Consider the following 20,677-nt stretch of genomic DNA (forward strand, 5'->3'; position numbering starts at 1 on the left):
GTACTGACAGTGAGGAGACAGAGCCGAGCTTGGAGCAGGTGGGGATTGTGGAGCGAGATGGGGAGGGTCCTGCAGAGACGGGGGATTCCCCAGATGTGGGTTCACACGCACGCTTTGGGGAGTGGTGGGGTATGGGTCAAACACGTGGGACAGTTGTGTATGATTGATTGGGACCTGTATGACAACTGGAGCGAGTCTATTAGGCTATAGATGTGGCTTTATTGTGACTAATAGATCCTGTTGGGGTTTTGTTTTGGGGGGATAATGTTTTTTGGAGACCTGAGTTGACCATTGCCTGATCGGATTGCCTACCTGACGCGGCAGGCCCAATGGGTTGAGGGCGGCTTGCTGTGTTCGCATCCCCCGCTGAACCCTTGCATTGAATGTCGAGTATTGCTGTACCGGCCTGAGGGGATGTAGGCACCCGGCTGTGTTACATTTAATTAGGTCAATAAGGGATAGAGATAGAGATAGATAGATAGATAGATAGATAGGATAGATAGATAGATAGGATTCCTTACCTTAGAATTACCCTCAGGTGTCAGACGGTGGTGTCGATAGACTCCACGTTCATCGTCTGCATCGTGGTCGCCGTCCTAATGCCGTGGGTCAGTTCTTTTACACGACATTCCATGGTAGAAGCACAGAGCCAAAAAGGGAGTCCCTAACACTAGAAGTCAGTTCGCAGAACGGGGAGGATGGGTGGGGCGGTAAGGAATCTATAACTAATATAGTTATCTTTCAGATATATTGTTAATGAAGGTAAGTAACTTGTTCATCTGAAAGAGACTATTTGTTATAGATTCCTTACCTTAGAACAGATACCCCAGCAATACCAACCCCGGAGGTGGGTCTGCGAACCAAGTTCACACCAGAAAGTCCTGGAGAACCGAACGGCCAAAGAAGCCGTCTCTCCGGACCTGACTGTCCAGGCAATAATGTTTAGTAAACATGTGCAGTGATGCAGACATAGCTGCCTGACAGATGTCATGGAGGGGGACACAGCATCCCAAAGCAGTAGTGGCTGCCGTCGCCCTGGTGGAATGGGCGCGCAGTCCTACCAGAGGTTCCTTCTTCACCAAGGTACAGCAAGCCTTAATGCAAAGGACGACCGACCTAGAGATGGTTCATTTTTGCACGCCCCGACCTTTCTTGGCGCCCACATAGCCAACAAAGAGCTGGTCATCCACCCGGAATTGTTTTGTGTGATACAAATAAAATGAAAGTGCACGTTTTGGATCCAGACGGTGGAGCCTCTCCTCCACTTTGGAAGGATGCAGGCAGGAGGAAGATGGGCAAAGTGATGGCCTGTCCTATGTGGAAAGAGGTAACCACTTTGGGAAGAAAAGAAGGCCTAGTTTGAAAGGCAACCTTGTCCGGCTGAACAGCAAGGAAAGGAGGCTTAGAGGACAGAGCCTGGAGTTCACTCACTCTGCGAGCAGAGGTAATGGCAACCAGAAAGGCAGTTTTGAGCATCAGAAGCCTTAAAGGAAAATTATCTAGCGGCTCAAACGGAACACACAAGATAAATCAGAACAAGATTCAAGTCCCACTGAGGCATTACGAAAGGAATAGGAGAAAACAGATGAGTAATGCCCTTAAGAAAACGATTTACTATGGGGGACTTGAAAAGAGAAGGCTGATCAGGTAGGAGAAGGAAGGCCGAAGTGGCAGAAAGATAGCCTTTAAGTGTGCCCAGAGCAGAGCCCTGCTGGGCCAAAGAAAGCAGGATGAGGAGAACCTCAGAAAGGGGGGCAGAAAGGGGATCCACCACCTTTGCTGTGCACCATACCACAAATGTGTTCCGTCTACAGGTTTGTACAGTTTTAGATGAGGGACGCCTGCCTGCCAAATTAACATTACAGACTGCGGGAGAAAGGCCGAAGGCTGTCAACTGTCGTCGCTCAATTTCCACGCAAGGAGGTGGAGGCTGCACAGGTTCGAGTAGAGAAATGTCCCCTGCTGCTGCGACAGAAGATACTCCAGAAGGGGCAGTGTGATCAGAGGATCGATGGCCATGTTTAACAGCTCCGGATACCAGACTCTTCGTGCCCATTCCGGGGCCACAAAAATGACTTGGGCCAGGTCAAGCTTGATCTTCTTCAGCACTCTGGGCAGAAGTGGTATAAGTATATAGAAGACTGCAACTCTACTCACGATGGCATTGCGCGTTCTCTTTGGTGGTGAATAGATGTAAACAGAGGCTCTCCCCACTGCTGAAAGAGACCTTGCACTACCTCTGTATGAAGACGCCATTCGTGATCCATCAAGCACCGGCGGTTGCGTTCGTGCACTCTGGCGTTCAGGAAACCTGCCTGGTGCTGAACCACCAGGGACATGCCCTGATATTCCAACAACTTCCAGAGGCGAACGGCCTCTTGACAGAGTCCATGACCCTACTCCACCCTGTTTGTTGCAGTACCACAAGGCGGATGAGTTGCCTGTGAACACCTGCACTACTCTTCCTTTGACAGAAGGAAGGACTGCCTTTAGTGCCAGATGAATCACCCAGAGCTCCAGAAGGTTGATGTGGAGCCCGGACTCCACCAGAGACCAGAGACCTCTGATCTCTGCCTTTCCCATGTGGCCGCCCCATCCCAGAAGGGATGCTTCTGTCACCACTGTGAACTCTGGTTGGGGAAGGGAAAGGGATCTGCAGTGGACTCAATCCTGGTTCGTGAGCGACCACTGTAACTGCTGTGCAGTCTCTGCCGAGATCTGGGCGACATCGGAGAGATTCCTCTGGTGCTGCGCCCACTGGAACTTCAGGTCCCACTGCAGAGCCCGCATATGCCTCCGGCCATGATCCACCAGCAGGATGCAGGGGGCCATGAGGCCCAGCAGCCTCAGAGTCAGTCTCATCAAATCCAGGATAGAAGCTGGAACAAGGGTATCATAGCCCGAATATCCAGGACTTGCCGTTCGGGAGGATAGGTCCGAAACTGCGCAGTGACCAGAACTGCTCCAATGAAAAGGAGCTTCTGAGACAGGTTCAGGTGTGACTTTGGCACGTTGACTGTGAACCCCAGCAAATGCAGGAGGTCCGCCGTAGTCTGGAGGTGGGAGACGACATTCTGGGGTGAACTCACCTTCAACAACCAGTATTCGCGATAGGGGAAGACTGGAACCACTGATCTGCGCAGATGAGCTGCGACCCCCGCCATCACTTCAGTGAACACCTGAGGGGCACTGGTAAGGCCAAAGGGGAGCACGGTAAACTGAAAATGCTCGTGGCCTACCGTGAACCTTAGGTAACGCCGGTGGGCAGCCAGGACGGGGATGTGAAAATACGCATCCTGCAAGTTTAATACTACCATCCAGTCTCCAGGGTCAAGGGCAGACAGAACCTGAACCAAAGTCAACATCTTGAACTTCTCCTTCCAGAGGAAGCCGTTGACGCCCCTGAGATCTAAGATAGGACGCAGGCCTTTGTCCTTCTTGGGCACAAGAAAGTAGTGGGAGTAACAACCACGACCCACTTCTGGAACAGGGACGTGGTTGATGGCTCCCATGGCCAAGAGAGCAGTGACTTCCTGGCGGAGAAGGGCCAAGTGATCCTCCGACATGCGATGGAGTGTAGGTGGCATGGATGGAGGGATACTCTCGAAGGGGAGGGAGCAGCCCCTTCGGAATCTGCAAATCCCACCTGCCTGACGTGATATCTTGCCAGTGGGGGAGGTGATTGCGAATCCTGCCGCCCACTGGCCACTTGTGGCCTTGAAAGGTTGGACTAGGAAGGTTTGGAGGCTGCTGCAGGGGGGTATGAGTGGACTGCCCCGCCCGTTGGCGCCCAGACCCGCGTCACTGGGTCCCTCGTTCGCAGCCATGCATAGACTGGGTAGCTTGCGTGGACCTGTGGCTCGCTTGGATGGAATAAGGTGGGGCACCCAGTCGTTAGCCACGAAAGGCAGACTGCGTGGGGCGAAAGGTTGCCACGAAGCCCAAGGATCTGGCCATAGCGCTTGAATCCTTGAAGCGCTCGAGCGCGGAGTCCGCCTTGTCACCAAACAGGCGACTGCCATAAAAGGGCATGTTCAAAAGGGTGCACTGAACATCCCCTGAAAAAACAGACCTCTTCAACTAGGCGAAGCACCTCAGGACTACCGACGTGGAAACCGTTCTGACCAGAGATTGAGCGGTATCCAGCCCGCACCGGATGGTGATCTTAGCTGCGTCTCGACCCTCAGCAACTACGCAGGTGAGCACGGCCTGGGCCTCCTCCAGACCCTGTGGCAGCACTTGCGCAACCATATCCCACACCGTATGGGTGTAACTGCCCTAGTGGCATGCAGTGTTCACCAACCGCAGCCATAAACTGGCAGAAGAAAACATCTTCTTCCCAAGGTGGTTCAGCTTCTTGGATTCCCTATCTGGGGGAGCAGTAGGGAATGCGCCTTTTGAGGATGAGGCTTGGACCACCAAGCTCTCTGGGGTTGGGTGTTGGGAGAGGAAAAGTGTGTCGCCCGGGGCCGGGCGGTGGCGACGGCAATCATCCTGTCCACAGGAGCCCCTGTGCTGGGCTTGGACTAAGTGCCCAGAAGGATGTCGGTGAGGGCTTCATTAAAAGGCATCAGGGGCACCGAAGAGGCCGCTGCCAGCTTAAGCATCTGTCAGGAGGTTAATCCTGACAGCCACAGCAGGAAGCTCGATGTCCAAGGCCTCAGCTTCCCTACGCAACACCACAGCGTAGGAAGCTCCCTCCTCTGTAGCCACGGTAGAGGGGGCGAGCATGCCACGGTCTGGGGAGGTATCCAGACCACTGACATCACCCACCTCCTCTCGCCAGTCCGGCTCTCCAAGCTGATCAGCTAGAGGGTCATTTGATCCCTCCCAGTCCTCGTCACCCCCCTCTGGCTGCGACTCAGGGCGATAGGGAATGCCAGGGATGAACAGAGGTACAAAAGTACCCTCCGGCGTCGGTACCAATGTCAGGTGACGTCGGTCTGGCACCGGGTCCAAGTCGGGGGTAAAGCTGGGGTCGGGGGCATCATCACTGGAATCTGCGCAGGGGAAGGTACTGTGAGGTCGACTGGCGCTGATCTGGATCCAGGCCTGGATCGCCAGGGGCTCACTGGCGCCAGGGTTGGAGCCGCCAGCATCGAAGGCCCAGGGCCCCAAGCCGAATCCGTGGGGCCCAAAAGCGCACCTGCGGAGTCTGGTTGCCCAAAAATGCTATGAAGCGCCTAGTAAAAGGCTGGAAGCTGGGCAGGGGATGCTCCGACGAAGGGAGGGAAGTGCAGAGCCGTCCCAGAAGCAGGCTCCAAAGACAGAGCTGGAGGGCGACGACGTTTCGGGCCCAGCGATGTATGGGGAGAAGGCGAAGATCCTTCTTCGCCTTCTTCTTGTGCTTCCACTTACCCGAAGAGTGTGAAGACTGCGATGACGAGTGGTGGTGGCTCTGTGACCGGTCCCACGACTTCCTCTCGACCAGGACCTCGAACGGCATGGAGCAGACTGTCGGGCCTCCAAGAGCTTTCAGGACCGCTCCCGAAAAGACTTCGGATTCATGGCCCGGCAGTTCCAGCACGACTTTGGGTCGTGGTCACGTTCCAGACACCAGAGGCACATGAAATGAGGATCCGTGACAGACATCAACTTATGACAGGAGTCACAAAGCTTGAAGCCGTCGAAAGAACTGATGTCAGCGTGCAGGGGGATCGTCTAAGTAGACACTGTGTCGACATCCCGGCGACCGCGACGCTGACGGCGGACACGGAGTCAACCAACGCCACCTACTAACGCGCAGGGGTACTGCTACAAAAAAAATTCTCTGGATCCAGTTGGACACATTGGGGTAATTCTAAGGTAAGGAATCTATAGCTACGGTCTCTTTCAGATACAGGCCCTTCTCTCTACTCCCAGCTAAATCTAAAATAAGTGAAAAATCCATGGTCTAATTACCATGAAACGCAGAGTTATTGGACTCTTCCCAGCTAGGCTTCCACCTAGGCATAACGAGTGAAGCCACCTCAATTAAAGCCCTGGACGATTTCACAATAAGTCTAGACACTGGGCCCACTGCTGGACTTATTCTCCTAGATCATTCTCCAGCCTTTGACACGGATGACCATTCTACCCTCATCCAATGGCTAGTAGCTGGAGCTCGTTATGCAGTGGCCCCAACATGGATTTCTTCCTTATTTTCAGTTCAGAGCAAGGTTCTGGTGCTTCCATCTTTTCGCTCTGATCAACCGTCACCTCAGATCCTAATAGGCCACTCACTCTCCCATCTTATTCCACACTTGCATACAACCACAATCGGCATTAACAAATCTTTTTAAATGGGTTATTATTTTTTTACAATTAAACCAAGGTGTCCTGTGCATTGATTGACCACAACTATAGCTTCAGTTGCACCTTTTGAACTATGAGATGGGCATTTCCACTTTTCCAATCTCCAAGGTCAAAAGTCTTCAATTTTATTTTGACAAACTGCTGTTCTTGGAGAAGCAAGTAAACGATTTTTCTTTTTTCTAAAGGTTGTGGAGGATTATGTCTTTTATTCTGCAGCATCTGAAATCCACTACTGCTGAAGCTGCAATTTTGTTAAGATAAGAATATCCCAAAGTGTGTTTATTTTGGCCCTCATCCTGGATCAATCAAGAGGTTGCTGTTAATCCGGAATATGCTTGTAAATCTTGACATCAAACCCTGCAAATTTGATATTTTCTCTAATGCATAGTGTTGTCTCCACTGATTATTTGTGGAACAGCAGATTACTTTCAAGCCGTATGTCCAATTCATTGCCCTTTCAGTAATAAGAGACCTAAATGTACCTCAGGCCAGATTGACTTGTAACAGTTGCCTGTCCTTATTTGTCTTTAAGACCTAAGCAATGATTTCCTTGGGCAACCACTGTGCTTGAAAAGTAACTCATTTATAATACAGGCCATTCCACTTTTAACTTATTGAATCATCCTATCACCCATTGCATTCTGTGGTTTGCTGCAGAGTTCATGCAAGGTGAAGTTTAAATATACCTGGTCTGAACTATATGGTGGTATATAACTTTCAGTTTTGGGATGAGAAGGAATACTTTGTTAATAATAGGACTTACTTCATAAATTGGCTGCTTCACTACCTGAATGAATTCAAGATTATTAAAGTCTTCAATGATTTTAAACGAATATGTATTTCATGTATATAAACAAAGTGAGAGAGAGTGAGAAGCGTGAGTTAACACTCATTCGCCTTCCCAGCAAATCAATACTATAACAAAATAAGAACAAGTTGGTTATCTATTTTACTAATGTTCCTAATACCAATTTCTCATAATCTTCAAGGTTACAGTGCCTTGAAACCCACAGGGTGTTTTAAAAGAACCCTCACTCACCCAACTAGTTGGTGGTATGCTTAATTATTGGGTTCCCACCCTGGTAGCCGAATGCTTTCAGGGTGTGCTACGATGCCAGATTACAGCGGTGCTGGGGTTTTTGGGGATCTGTGACTGTATGTGTGTTAGTGAAGGGTGATGTTAATATTGGCTTGAGATTTCCTGTCACAATTTGTCTCGGTGCCGTAGTTCTTACATCGTTAGTTGTTGTACGGGGGGTCTTGTCCTTACTAGGTTGTCCTTTAAGCTCATAGCTTTTTCTGAATGAGAAGAAAGGTTTTTTGCACTTTAGATTCCCAGACTATATGAATCGCCAGTTTCTGTTAATGATTAAGAAGGACTACTGAGGTTGTGCAGGTACAACAAAGGGTGATGCACATTGGTGAAGTAAGTGGAACATACAATAATGGGGGGAGCCAGTCTATAGACACTGAGAAAAGTATCCATTAACCTTTTTAAATAATAACTATTTTCTCGTAAACTATAGAGTGTGATGACATGGTCTTCCCCCTCGGAGTATCCCAGGTAGCGAGAAGTGAGTACACTAAAAGTTAGTTTTTCTATATTTATATACCCAGTTCATGATCAAGTCCTTTCTCTGCATGCATGAATAAGTCTTCCCGCTGCATGCAGACTGTTCAACACACAGATGCTGGTGATAAGCATAGTCTGCTGCGTTTTGTACAATAAACAAGCCTGCGCCACAACAGAGAACCAAATAAGCAATAAAATGACTTGGAAAGAGTAGGCTTTAATCTTAATTAATATGAAAAGAAGGTTGCACTACATGCGAGATGACATCCACACATGCACTGTTGAATGGCACTGTCGGCTAATTTGAGAAATGAAAAGGGCCCGCTTAACAAGAAACCCTTTTCGAATGCATAGATTTCATTTAAAGGCACCGTTTGTAAAAATTGACAGCCGCAAGGGCAGTGGAACAAAAGCTGACGACTGTTTCCAGAATTCTGCCAGACACACAAGATCTGACAGTAATAAGTGATGAATCACGTTGTCCTTAATCAGAATGACAAAACGATATGTCTGTGTATTGGCTTTGTGTGTGTCTTGTTTGTCGAGAACATTCACATGTTTCTATCGTATGTGCACATTTTCATTTATGAAGATGTACCAAACGTAATGATACTAAATGAATCTGACACATATGTGGCAAATGGTCACGGAGAGAAACCAGAAAAAAGTAACCCATACCTGGCTCCACACAGAATCTACCTACATGTCAATAATGCCACTTTCTTATAACTCTATTTTTTAAAGGATGGAACGCAAGAGGTGATTTTCTCCAGAACGCTTGGGTTTGTAACAAAAAACCACACACACCTTTTTGTATGCCAGAGTGCGCATGCCTTTTTTTATTTTAGTCCTGACAAAAGCTACACTGAACCTGAAAGTCATGAAAAAATTATGGTTGAAGCATGTTGACCACACATAGGATAAGTGGAATCAACTAAATATCCCACATCAATCCACTATTACTTTTAACATTGACCGAGGCTTACACTGAGAAAAATTCACGAATTGTGACAGGAAATCTCAACCCAATTTTAACATCATCCATCACTAACATACATATAGTCACAGATTCCCCCAAGAAAACAGCTCCGCTGTAATCAGGCATCAAACCCTGGACGGATTCCATGACCAAGGTGGGAACCCAATAATTAACCATACCACCTACTAGGTAGGCGAGTGAGGGTTCTTTTAAACAACCCTGTAAATTCCAATGCAGTGTAGCTTTGAAGATTATGAAGAAATTGGTCTTTGGACCATTAGTAAAATAGGTATGTATTTGATGTGTTTTCAGCCCACATTTTCATGACACTCACTCAGGATTACAGCGGTCTTTGAGATGGAGAGAAGAGGCTGGGATCACAAAGTATCCCATGACATTTTTTGGGAGAGTGTACACTGAAGCCCATACAAAGGAAATTACCGGCTGTATATTAATAGATCACTTAGTACTCAAAGGGTTTATAACCATTTCGACATTTTCTTAGCAGAGAACCCGGTCAGAAACAATGATGACTTGTACTTCATCTCTTCCCAGATCGCCGTTTTTGGTTGTGATCTTGGATGGTACAGAGACCCAAGTCTCAGTGATTCCAAGACACCCGGAGATTTCTCACAGACACAATCTTGCACAGTGTAAGGATTGTCGTGGGGTAGGGGAGATACGTCGTGGGAGGAATGGGGCAAAGTCACAACGAACTACTGCACGATAGTTGGGGGTTTATTGGTATAAGTCTTAAGGCAACAATAACTCAAAGTCTCATAAGGCTGACAACAAAAGAAAGTCTATCTGTGGCTGCTGTCTTCTTTCTTGATAGGACTCCCCGGGTTGGTTCCAGGCGGTAGGTCTTCTTACTCATAGAGACGTTACCCCAAAACAGAAAGAAAGAAAGAAAGAATACGCCGGGTTACTGGCGTGACCGATATCAAATAAGTGCATGAGGGGCGGGGAAAGGACGTGAAGGGGATCACCAGGGACCGGGTGTTGACATCCTGCGCGCCCCGAGGCGGAAAGGAAGAGGGACAATTATCAGCTTCAGAGTCGAGGTAGGTGGGGACCCCCTGACACACAGGTAGAATTTTTTTAATTGTGGATGTTTCATTTTGGAGCATGCACAAAGATTACAGGAGTGAGAACTGTGTGATCAAAACTGGTGAGGATCACTCCCATTTCTCAGGTGACGCTTGTATTGTTTCAGGACTATCATGGGGCAGTCCTAGCGCCTCACATCAAAACAGCGAGGGGTATGAACACAGGGAGTCGTGTACGCTAGTTACTAGGTTAAACAAGGTCCATGGCTATGGGAAGTAAGAAGCAGGTTTGCAGTTTATTCAGGGTACACCACGGTGCACTAGATTATCTCTTGAGAGTGACTGCCAGGTAAGCATTTGCTGTCAACCTTGAGGACTCTTGATGCTGTTTGTATACAGTGTTTTAAACTCTTGGCTAAAACCGGGTGAAGCACGTTTTTTGCACCTCTTGATCCACTATTTTAACTAAATCAATCCTACAAATCTGGACTGCCTTACAGAAGCTTAGGGCCTGTGCATGACATATAATACAAGTTAAATATAAGTCTGAGGTCTCGTTTGTGGGAGCAGAGGCAATCACAGACTCAAAATGCCTTGCTATGGCATGTAGAAACGTGCCAGTTCGAAACGTTTTCATTTCCATTACAGGATGAGGCAGATGTTTAATGTCATTACTTGAAAGTCTGAAAGTTGTAAGGCAGTTCATAAATGGTGGGGGAGTGTTCTTTGATTATACACAAACACATGGAGGACAAAGAAAGCAGGGTTAGCAATTGGTTGCTTTCATATACATAAATACATTTTCTTGATTAAGAAAAATATTTTTGCTGAACCGTTGTGCAGTATGAAAAAAATGATATGGTGAATCGTTTAGTTAAAAGTATTTGCGGCATTTAAAAAAAAGTTGCACATGGGGAAAAAGTGTAAAACCATTACGGTCAACATGAAAATAAATTAGGTACCCAAGTATTTTAGTCACATAAGTGCACTCGCAGTCATATGTCTTTGCAATTGAGTATATTTAAATCTTGCTCGGATTTACAAGGGATTACAAATGTTAGCCTGGAAACTGTACTCCTAGAAACATTTAGTGAATTCTTTTTTCGAATGAGCAAAATATACATGTGTATTTGTTCATTAAAAAATGTGCTGCACAACTTTAAGTACACATTCATACATCCTTTCTTCCCCCACCCTGGAAAAGGTTTTACTTCTGGTCCTGACAGGACTAAATGTCCAACCTTTTCCTCAAGATGATTCGATGAATACCATTAAACATATTAGTTTATGGGTATGCATAGACTCAACAGGCATTCCTGTAACTACTGTGTCTTGCCTACCTCCAGCCCATGTGTAGATTTGTGGAAATGTGGCAAAATAAGAGCCTTAACAGGATCTCAACCAGTTATAATATGAGGCATATATACTAAAAGAGGATATTAGGAGAGCTCTGACATATTGAGAACGCAAACCTTATCAGTTACCTCAGTACATGACACTAAAAGAGACGAGTCGATTTTCCACAGGACAAGTAGTATTCTGAAGCAAATCATTTTTTGGACAAAGTTATTTCACAAAATACTCCACCCCTCTTTAATATGGTTTAAGATCTGGAACAAACGTGCTCCATAGAACTGGGTTGAATGTCTGTATTGGCAATTGGTCCTGAAAGCTTTAGAGCGGTGTGAGAGGTAATGTAATGTAATGTAAAAAATATTTCTAAAGCGCAACTAACACCAGACGGTTTCTTGGCGCTCGAGCACAAGGGGGAAGACAGTCCACAAAACAAAAGGTGTTAGTGATAAACATTACAGAACAAATGAGTTTTAAGAAGGGTCCTGAAACGAATATAGGAGGAAGCAAATCTTATACCTGAGGGGAGTGAGTTCCAAAAAGAAGGGGCAAGAAAAGAAAATCTCAAACCTCCGTGTTTCTTGCGTTTAAAGACTGGAACCTCAAGCAAGGCGAGATGAGAGGAGCGAAGGTTGCGGGAGGGAACATAAGGGTGTATTAGTGAGGAGATAAAGGACGGAGCGGTTCCGGCAAGGGACTTAAAAATAGTGCAACCTAATTTAAATTTACGATACAGAAAAGGCGGTGGTGATGAACAGAGTGTCTGAATTAAGCAGACCACTCTTACCCAGTCCAAAGATCAGGGCTTGATCCATCACCGTTATTTATCTCACTGCCCCATCCCAGCTCAGAACCTGGCTATATGCAAATTAGTCTGTCCCTGGCCCAGTGCATCATGGGAACAGGGCAGACCAAACTACCAAGCCAATTCTTCACCAGAAAGGAGACAAGCTACCGGGGACCGGTTTCTGGCATTTCAGCCTCTTCGGCCCGGCTTGCTTGAATCCTGATGGAGCAGTGAGAAAGGGACTCATGTCTGAGTATACCCTGCCACACCTATAGTGGCCAAAAACGATACAGAAAAGGGGGTGGTGATGAACAGAGTGTCTGAATTAAGCAGACCACTCTTACCCAGTCCAAAGATCAGGGCTTGATCCATCACCGTTATTTATCTCACTGCCCCATCCCAGCTCAGAACCTGGCTATATGCAAATTAGTCTGTCCCTGGCCCAGTGCATCATGGGAACAGGGCAGACCAAACTACCAAGCCAATTCTTCACCAGAAAGGAGACAAGCTACCGGGGACCGGTTTCTGGCATTTCAGCCTCTTCGGCCCGGCTTGCTTGAATCCTGATGGAGCAGTGAGAAAGGGACTTATGTCTGAGTATACCCTGCCACACCTATAGTGGCCAAAAACGATACAGAAAAGGGGGTGGTGATGAACAGAGTGTCTGAATTAAGCAGACCACTCTTACCCAGTCCAAAGATCAGGGCTTGATCCATCACCGTTATTTATCTCACTGCCCCATCCCAGCTCAGAACCTGGCTAATTCAGAGACTCTGTCCATCACCACCCCTTGTTGTAAATTATTTTGTCCACCCTAAGCGTGGAAGGGTATACTCAGATGTGAGTCCCTTGCTCATTGCACCATCAGGATTCAAGCAAGCCGGGCCGAAGACGCCTGAAATGGCAGAAACCGGTCCCCGGAAGCTTGTTTCCTTCCCAGTGTAAGAATTGGCTTTTGTAGTCTGTCTGCCCTGTTCCCATGATGCACTGGGCCAGGGACAGACTAATTTGCATATAGCCAGGTTCTGAAACTGGGATGGTACAATGAGCTAAAAAACGGTGTTGGATCTAGCCCTGATCTCTTGACTGGGTGAGAGTACTCTGCTTAATTCAGAGACTCTGTCCATCACCACCCCTTGTTGTAAATTATTTTGTCCACCCTAAGCGTGGAAGGGTATACTCAGATGTGAGTCCCTTGCTCATTGCACCATCAGGATTCAAGCAAGCCGGGCCGAAGACGCCTGAAATGGCAGAAACCGGTCCCCGGAAGCTTGTTTCCTTCCCAGTGTAAGAATTGGCTTTTGTAGTCTGGTCTGCCCTGTTCCCATGATGCACTGGGCCAGGGACAGACTAATTTGCATATAGCCAGGTTCTGAAACTGGGATGGTGCAATGAGCTAAAAAACGGTGTTGGATCTAGCCCTGATCTCTTGACTGGGTGAGAGTACTCTGCTTAATTCAGAGACTCTGTCCATCACCACCCCTTGTTGTAAATTATTTTGTCCACCCTAAGCGTGGAAGGGTATACTCAGATGTGAGTCCCTTGCTCATTGCACCATCAGGATTCAAGCAAGCCGGGCCGAAGACGCCTGAAATGGCAGAAACCGGTCCCCGGAAGCTTGTTTCCTTCCCAGTGTAAGAATTGGCTTTTGTAGTCTGGTCTGCCCTGTTGCCATGATGCACTGGGCCAGGGAAAGACTAATTTGCATATAGCCAGGTTCTGAAACTGGGATGGTGCAATGAGCTAAAAAACGGTGTTGGATCTAGCCCTGATCTCTTGACTGGGTGAGAGTACTCTGCTTAATTCAGAGACTCTGTCCATCACCACCCCTTGTTGTAAATTATTTTGTCCACCCTAAGCGTGGAAGGGTATACTCAGATGTGAGTCCCTTGCTCATTGCACCATCAGGATTCAAGCAAGCCGGGCCGAAGACGCCTGAAATGGCAGAAACCGGTCCCCGGAAGCTTGTTTCCTTCCCAGTGTAAGAATTGGCTTTTGTAGTCTGGTCTGCCCTGTTCCCATGATGCACTGGGCCAGGGACAGACTAATTTGCATATAGCCAGGTTCTGAAACTGGGATGGTGCAATGAGCTAAAAAACGGTGTTGGATCTAGCCCTGATCTCTTGACTGGGTGAGAGTACTCTGCTTAATTCAGAGACTCTGTCCATCACCATCCCTTGTTGTAAATTATTTTGTCCACCCTAAGCGTGGAAGGGTATACTCAGATGTGAGTCCCTTGCTCATTGCACCATCAGGATTCAAGCAAGCCGGGCCGAAGACGCCTGAAATGGCAGAAACCGGTCCCCGGAAGCTTGTTTCCTTCCCAGTGTAAGAATTGGCTTTTGTAGTCTGGTCTGCCCTGTTGCCATGATGCACTGGGCCAGGGAAAGACTAATTTGCATATAGCCAGGTTCTGAAACTGGGATGGTGCAATGAGCTAAAAAACGGTGTTGGATCTAGCCCTGATCTCTTGACTGGGTGAGAGTACTCTGCTTAATTCAGAGACTCTGTCCATCACCACCCCTTGTTGTAAATTATTTTGTCCACCCTAAGCGTGGAAGGGTATACTCAGATGCGAGTCCCTTGCTCATTGCACCATCAGGATTCAAGCAAGCCGGGCCGAAGACGCCTGAAATGGCAGAAACCGGTCCCCGGAAGCTTGTTTCCTTCCCAGTGTAAGAATTGGCTTTTGTAGTCTGGTCTGCCCTGTTCCCATGATGCACTGGGCCAGGGACAGACTAATTTGCATATAGCCAGGTTCTGAAACTGGGATGGTGCAATGAGCTAAAAAACGGTGTTGGATCTAGCCCTGATCTCTTGACTGGGTGAGAGTACTCTGCTTAATTCAGAGACTCTGTCCATCACCACCCCTTGTTGTAAATTATTTTGTCCACCCTAAGCGTGGAAGGGTATACTCAGATGTGAGTCCCTTGCTCATTGCACCATCAGGATTCAAGCAAGCCGGGCCGAAGACGCCTGAAATGGCAGAAACCGGTCCCCGGAAGCTTGTTTCCTTCCCAGTGTAAGAATTGGCTTTTGTAGTCTGGTCTGCCCTGTTCCCATGATGCACTGGGCCAGGGACAGACTAATTTGCATATAGCCAGGTTCTGAAACTGGGATGGTGCAATGAGCTAAAAAACGGTGTTGGATCTAGCCCTGATCTCTTGACTGGGTGAGAGTACTCTGCTTAATTCAGAGACTCTGTCCATCACCACCCCTTGTTGTAAATTAATTTAAATTTACAGCGCTCGGACACGGGAAGCCAATGAAGGGATTTTAACAAAGGACGGACGTGTTGGTGCCTGGGTTGGTGATAGATGAGACGCGCGGCCTGGTTCTGAACAAGCTGTAACCTCTTCATTAAATACGCCGGGATGCCAACGTAGAGAGAGTTGGCGTAATCTAACCTTGAGATGACTAAGGCTAACAAAACTAAAATAAGGGCCTCAATGGTCAGAAAACGGGCAATCTTTCGGACTTTCCGCAACTGGAAGAGACTACGGCATTAATCTGGGGCTTCAATGTGAGATCGTTACTAATGATCACCCCCAGACTTTTTGCTGAGTCGACTGGACTGGGGGAGGGACCGAACCTCGCAGGCCAAAAGGTGGATTTCCATGGGTTGGCAGCACCCCCGACAAGTACCAGCTCAGTCTTGTCGGGGTTAAGCTTGAGGTGGTTAGCCCCCATCCAGTCACTGATATATCATAGGGATGACTAAAAATTGATGATGGACTGGTCCGAGGAGTCAATATTAAAAACCAGCTGAATGTCATCCGCGTAATTAAACGCGGTGACATGGCTGCCTCGCAGAGAGCGAATAAGGGGGACCAAGTATAAATTAAAAAGGAGAGGGGATAAGGAGGAACCCTGCGGGACACCACAGGTCTGTTCGACCCTGTCCGCAGTAAACTGCGAAAGTCGGACCGCCTGATGGCGACTGGTTAAAAAGGAGCGGATCCAGTCAAGAGCAGTACCCTGAACGCCAGCCTCCCTGACACGGTCGACCAGAATATCATGGTCGGCCGTGTCGAAGGCGGCCGACAGGTCCAGGAGCACCAGAACCTGACTGATGTTAAAGTCCGCTCCTCTTCGCAGTTCCTCCATAACTGACAATATAACAGACTCCGTAGAATGGGCGGGTCTAAAACCAGCCTGTTGGGGATCGAGATATTGAGAATGCTCGATGAATGAGCTCAAGGTGTTGGTCTCATGAGACTCTAGAATTTTACCGAGGTAAGGGAGAAGGGAAATGGGACGGTAGTTGCTCATGACCGAAGGGTCTGACGTTGGTTTTTTTAAGATAGGCACAACCTTTGCAACTTTAAATAAGCTGGGAACTAAGCCAGAGGAGAGAGACTTATTCAGAAGCCCCAAAGGGGGAAGCAGACAGGCTGTAAAGGCCTCACGAAGAATTAGGGGGGGGACAGCAATCAGTGGGGGACCCAGAAGTAACCTTATTTAAGAGAGCTAAAAATTCCTCCTCCAAAATAGGAGGGATCTGAGTCAATTGCTGAGGGTTAGGAGAGGACAAGGAAGAATTAAACATAAGGGAAGGGGAAAAGCCCGCAAGGGCAATACTGTTTTTAATGTTGTCAATTTTGTCCACAAAGAATTGGTTAAGGGAATCGCAAAGCACACGAGAGGGAGGAGGTTTGATGGTAACCCTATCTGGGTGTGATAGCTCCTCCACAATGGAAAACATATCTTTAGTTTTAGAAGCCGACTCAACGATCTTTTTGGAAAAATAAGAGGTCTTGGCAAGTAGGACCGCTGCTTTGTACTCTTTGAGCAGGGACGTGAAGCGCAGTCTCGTATCGACAGCGTAGCCTCGTCGCCAGCGGCGCTCGGCTTGCCCAAGACCAAACTTTAGGCCTTTAAGATCTTCGGTAAACCACCTTTGTGCATCGTGCAGGCGCTTGAGCTTGATCTGCTTGAGAGGAGCGACAGCATCGCTGGCTGATTCGAGCCAGCACGTAAGAGCGGCGGCTTGAGTATCAATAGGGTCAGAGTCAGAGGGAGAGGGAATTGAGGTTCTGAGAAGATTGACAAATTCACTAAGGTCAGCTCTATTCCAGGTAAGACCTGGCATCATGAAGTGTTCTGATGCCAAACTAAAGTCTTCCAGCAATATATATCATTATGGTGTTTGAGACCACATACACTGAATAGCTTGACAATCAACACTCAATCAATCACTATGAGCTTTATTCGGTTTAAAATCACAAACCATAAAAGCATCCTAAAACTCATAAAAACATCAATACATCACAGAGTTATTAGAGTCATTAAAATTAATTCATGATAAAAAGCATTGCGATTTACCCCCACAGACTTTGTGTGAAAACATATTTAATAAAAATCTTTTATCACAATATACATCTCAGTACATTTTTAAATTAGCCATAATGTTTAACATCACAATATTAGATAGTATAGTACAAGAGATAAAGTGCAAAGTAGTAGGCCATACATTTATACCGCAACTAAGTATACAGTACACACATCATTTATCGTATTATGCCCCAGTTTCTTCATAGACAAGTGCTTCGAGATGTGAGTTATTGGGTCTTATTTTAATTGCCTTCTGGATGAAGACCGTCACAGTATTATAGACTTTAATATTACCCAGGCTACAGATATATTCGAAAGCAGATCTATATAAAAATAACCTCTCCTTTAAGAACAAAGGTCGTAAAAAACACATCCTAAGCGCTCTCTAAAAGTTACAGAACAAGATAAAATGTAGCGCTGTCTGATTTGATTTGCCGTCACTGGGGCTCTTTGGCAAGTTTTGGCTTCACTTGCCCATTTTTGGAAAGACTATTAAAAAATGAGCCAAACCAATTCGTAATCTTGTAAGGTGAAATCTGTGTGTTGTGTTTGTGGCCTTCAAAAAATAGTTTTGAGTCCCAGTACCAAAGGTTCTCTAACAATATTCCTGTGTCAAGGGTTTCGTGTTAGTATCTACTTCCCTCAACCAATTACGTGAGTCCACCATACTACTTTTTAATTCCTTCTGGTCATATTCAAGTATTTGGGAGGGATTTTCAAGATCAACATCCTCAACACATTCCTTTAAAAGATCTCTAATATATATCAGCCACGGGATTTTACTCCCATGGTCAAGTGCAATGCAGTCTCTAATTACGTCTTGTGTAAACCTTGCACCCTCTTTGCTCCAAATCCCATACCAAGTATTTAAACTTATGGTACTTATGAAATCACTAATATACGGAGCCCCGAGTTCCTTATGTACACTATAGGTGGGGGTGGAATTTGGAACAGCAAGCAATCCTCGTAAAAAATTATTTTCTTGGACTTGGAGGGTTACACAATTTGCTGCCCCCCAGAGTGCTGCTCCATAACAAGTTCCATTTAGACATTTGCTATTATATAAAGTCATTATTTCCTTAATTGGTTTATTACCAATTTTTTTCGAAAATCTAAAGATTGCCTCAGTTGACCTGATTAATTTTGATTTACATTGTTCAATCTGGGTTCCCCAATGTCCCTTTGCATTGTAAACTAGTCCCAGATATACACATTTGTTGCTTTGATTAGAATACTATTTACATAGTGATTCTTAATTTTAGGTTTCCCTTGCCCACACACCATCGTAAAAGTTTTGTTCAAATTTAGTGTTAAGTCCTTATCATGCATAAATTCAGCAAATGTTTCTATCAGGGACTGTAGTCCGTTTGTGATAAAAGAACTTTGTTGTCCGCATAAAGTAAAATTGGAATGGAGCGTTTACCTACTCTTGGGGTGTCAGCATTTAAATTTTGTAGCTCTGCATCCACTCCATTTACATTTAAAGAAAATAAAAGGTGGGCAAGGACACAACCCTGTCTAATTCCCCGGGATATCCTGAAACTTGATGTGCACTCTCCTCCTACCCCATAATGCACTCTAGTACTCAAACAGTTATACAATTGTGAAAGATAGTTCACAATGTCATTTGGTGCCCCCATATTGATCAACGTTTGCCATAGTTTTGAATGATTTACTAAATCAAAAGCACTTGTGAGGTCAACAAAACAAAAGGTGTAAGTGACCCTTTTTTGTTATTGTATATTTGGAAATGAGAAGGTGCAAATTAATGCACTGTTCTATTGTCCCTATCTCACTTCTGAAACCGTATTTTGTGTCAGTAAGAATTTTATTCTCCCCTGCCGACAATTCCAGTCTCTCTAGCAATATCCTGGCATTACTTTAGATGATGACTCAAGAAGGGAGATTGAGCGAAAACATTTGGGCTATTTCCTATTGCCCTTTTTGAAAATCGGAACGATGATACTTTCCGTCCATGATCTTGGAATCAAACCTTCATCAATATTGTTAAACAAACAATTGTCCTCCCAAACCATCATTAAGTTTAAAAATATCTATGGGGACACCATCAACTCTAGGTGCTTTTCCATTTGCACTTTTTTCTAAGGCAAATATGAATTCATTTACGGTAATGGGGTCCAAATTAAAAGTATTAAAGTTTTATTATCGTCTATTTCAGAAATGAATATTGGATCACTATGTACTGTTAAGGCAGGGATTTCACTATCTTAATTAAAAACCTTCATAAAATGGCTAATCTACTCTTGGGGTTGTACTAGGCTTTCGATTTTTACAGCGCTACTATCTTTAAAATAGGGGTAATTTATTGTTTTCCAAGAAAGGAGGAGTCCCTAGTATTGGCTGCCTGTGTAAGCTTCTCCCATACTTCACTTTGAATCTCCCTATATCGTCTTGCCACTGTCTGTTTATATATCGTTCTCCAGTTTCTGATCTGCTCGTTATGTTTTGGTACATTTTCAAAGCACTCTTTAATAGCTGGTTTGCCTCAGTGCATTCTGAGTCAACCCAGCTAAATATCTTTTTCTTTTTGTTCTTATTCTCAATTTTTAGACCCTGGGAAATTGCTGTGGTTATTTCACAGAAAGCCCCCATGATATCTTCATTTGTTGATTCCCCCTTTTTACATAATTCTATGTCGTTTTTACTATCAATCAATATATCTATCTCTACAAAATCAACCTGATTTATCCCGGACCATCTGATTGAAATGCCATTTTCTCCCTGAGTTTTTATGCATGGTGCTAAGCGCGGTCCTCCGCAAGGGATATCATTTAATCTGATAGTTAGGAATGCTGGGTTATGGTCGCTTAGAACGCTTTTTTTTTTTTCATCCTCCATTTTTACTATCTGATTCGGAACATGAGCCGAGATTGATATGTGATCGATTATGGAGAAATGGCATTGCCCTTCAAAAGTTGGTAACTCCACTTGTCCCTCATGTAGCGTCTGCTCCACTACTTCCAAAATATATTTATACAAGGCCCATTTAATTGATTCTCCGTACATATTATGTGGGAAATGGGTGTAACTTTCTCCGAACTCATTCTCCTATCCACAGTACTTCCCATCGAGAATATCACATTTACTACTATTAAAATCTCCAACCCAGAGCAATAAATAATCACCCATGGTCTGTTTTAAAAACAGGTCAAGCTCCTTCTCAAGGGATAACATTACTTGATTTCTGTTACCGTCGAAGACATGATTATAAAAATTAATTATCACAATACACAGATGATCAATAGTATTGAACCACAGAAACTGAAAATAGGCTGAGTCAGTAGAAA

At 45.8% G+C, this 20,677-nt stretch overlaps 1 protein-coding gene across 3 annotated transcripts in view; it reads right to left on the bottom strand.

Moving 5' to 3' along the window:
• The window catches only part of BFAR (bifunctional apoptosis regulator), a 330,143-nt gene that overhangs the window by 263,931 nt on the left and 45,535 nt on the right, over positions 1 to 20,677 (bottom strand). The gene's annotated exons all lie outside the window — the stretch shown is intronic.

This window comes from Lissotriton helveticus, chromosome 10 (assembly GCF_964261635.1).
Source record: "Lissotriton helveticus chromosome 10, aLisHel1.1, whole genome shotgun sequence".
NCBI classification, from domain to species: domain Eukaryota; kingdom Metazoa; phylum Chordata; class Amphibia; order Caudata; family Salamandridae; genus Lissotriton; species Lissotriton helveticus.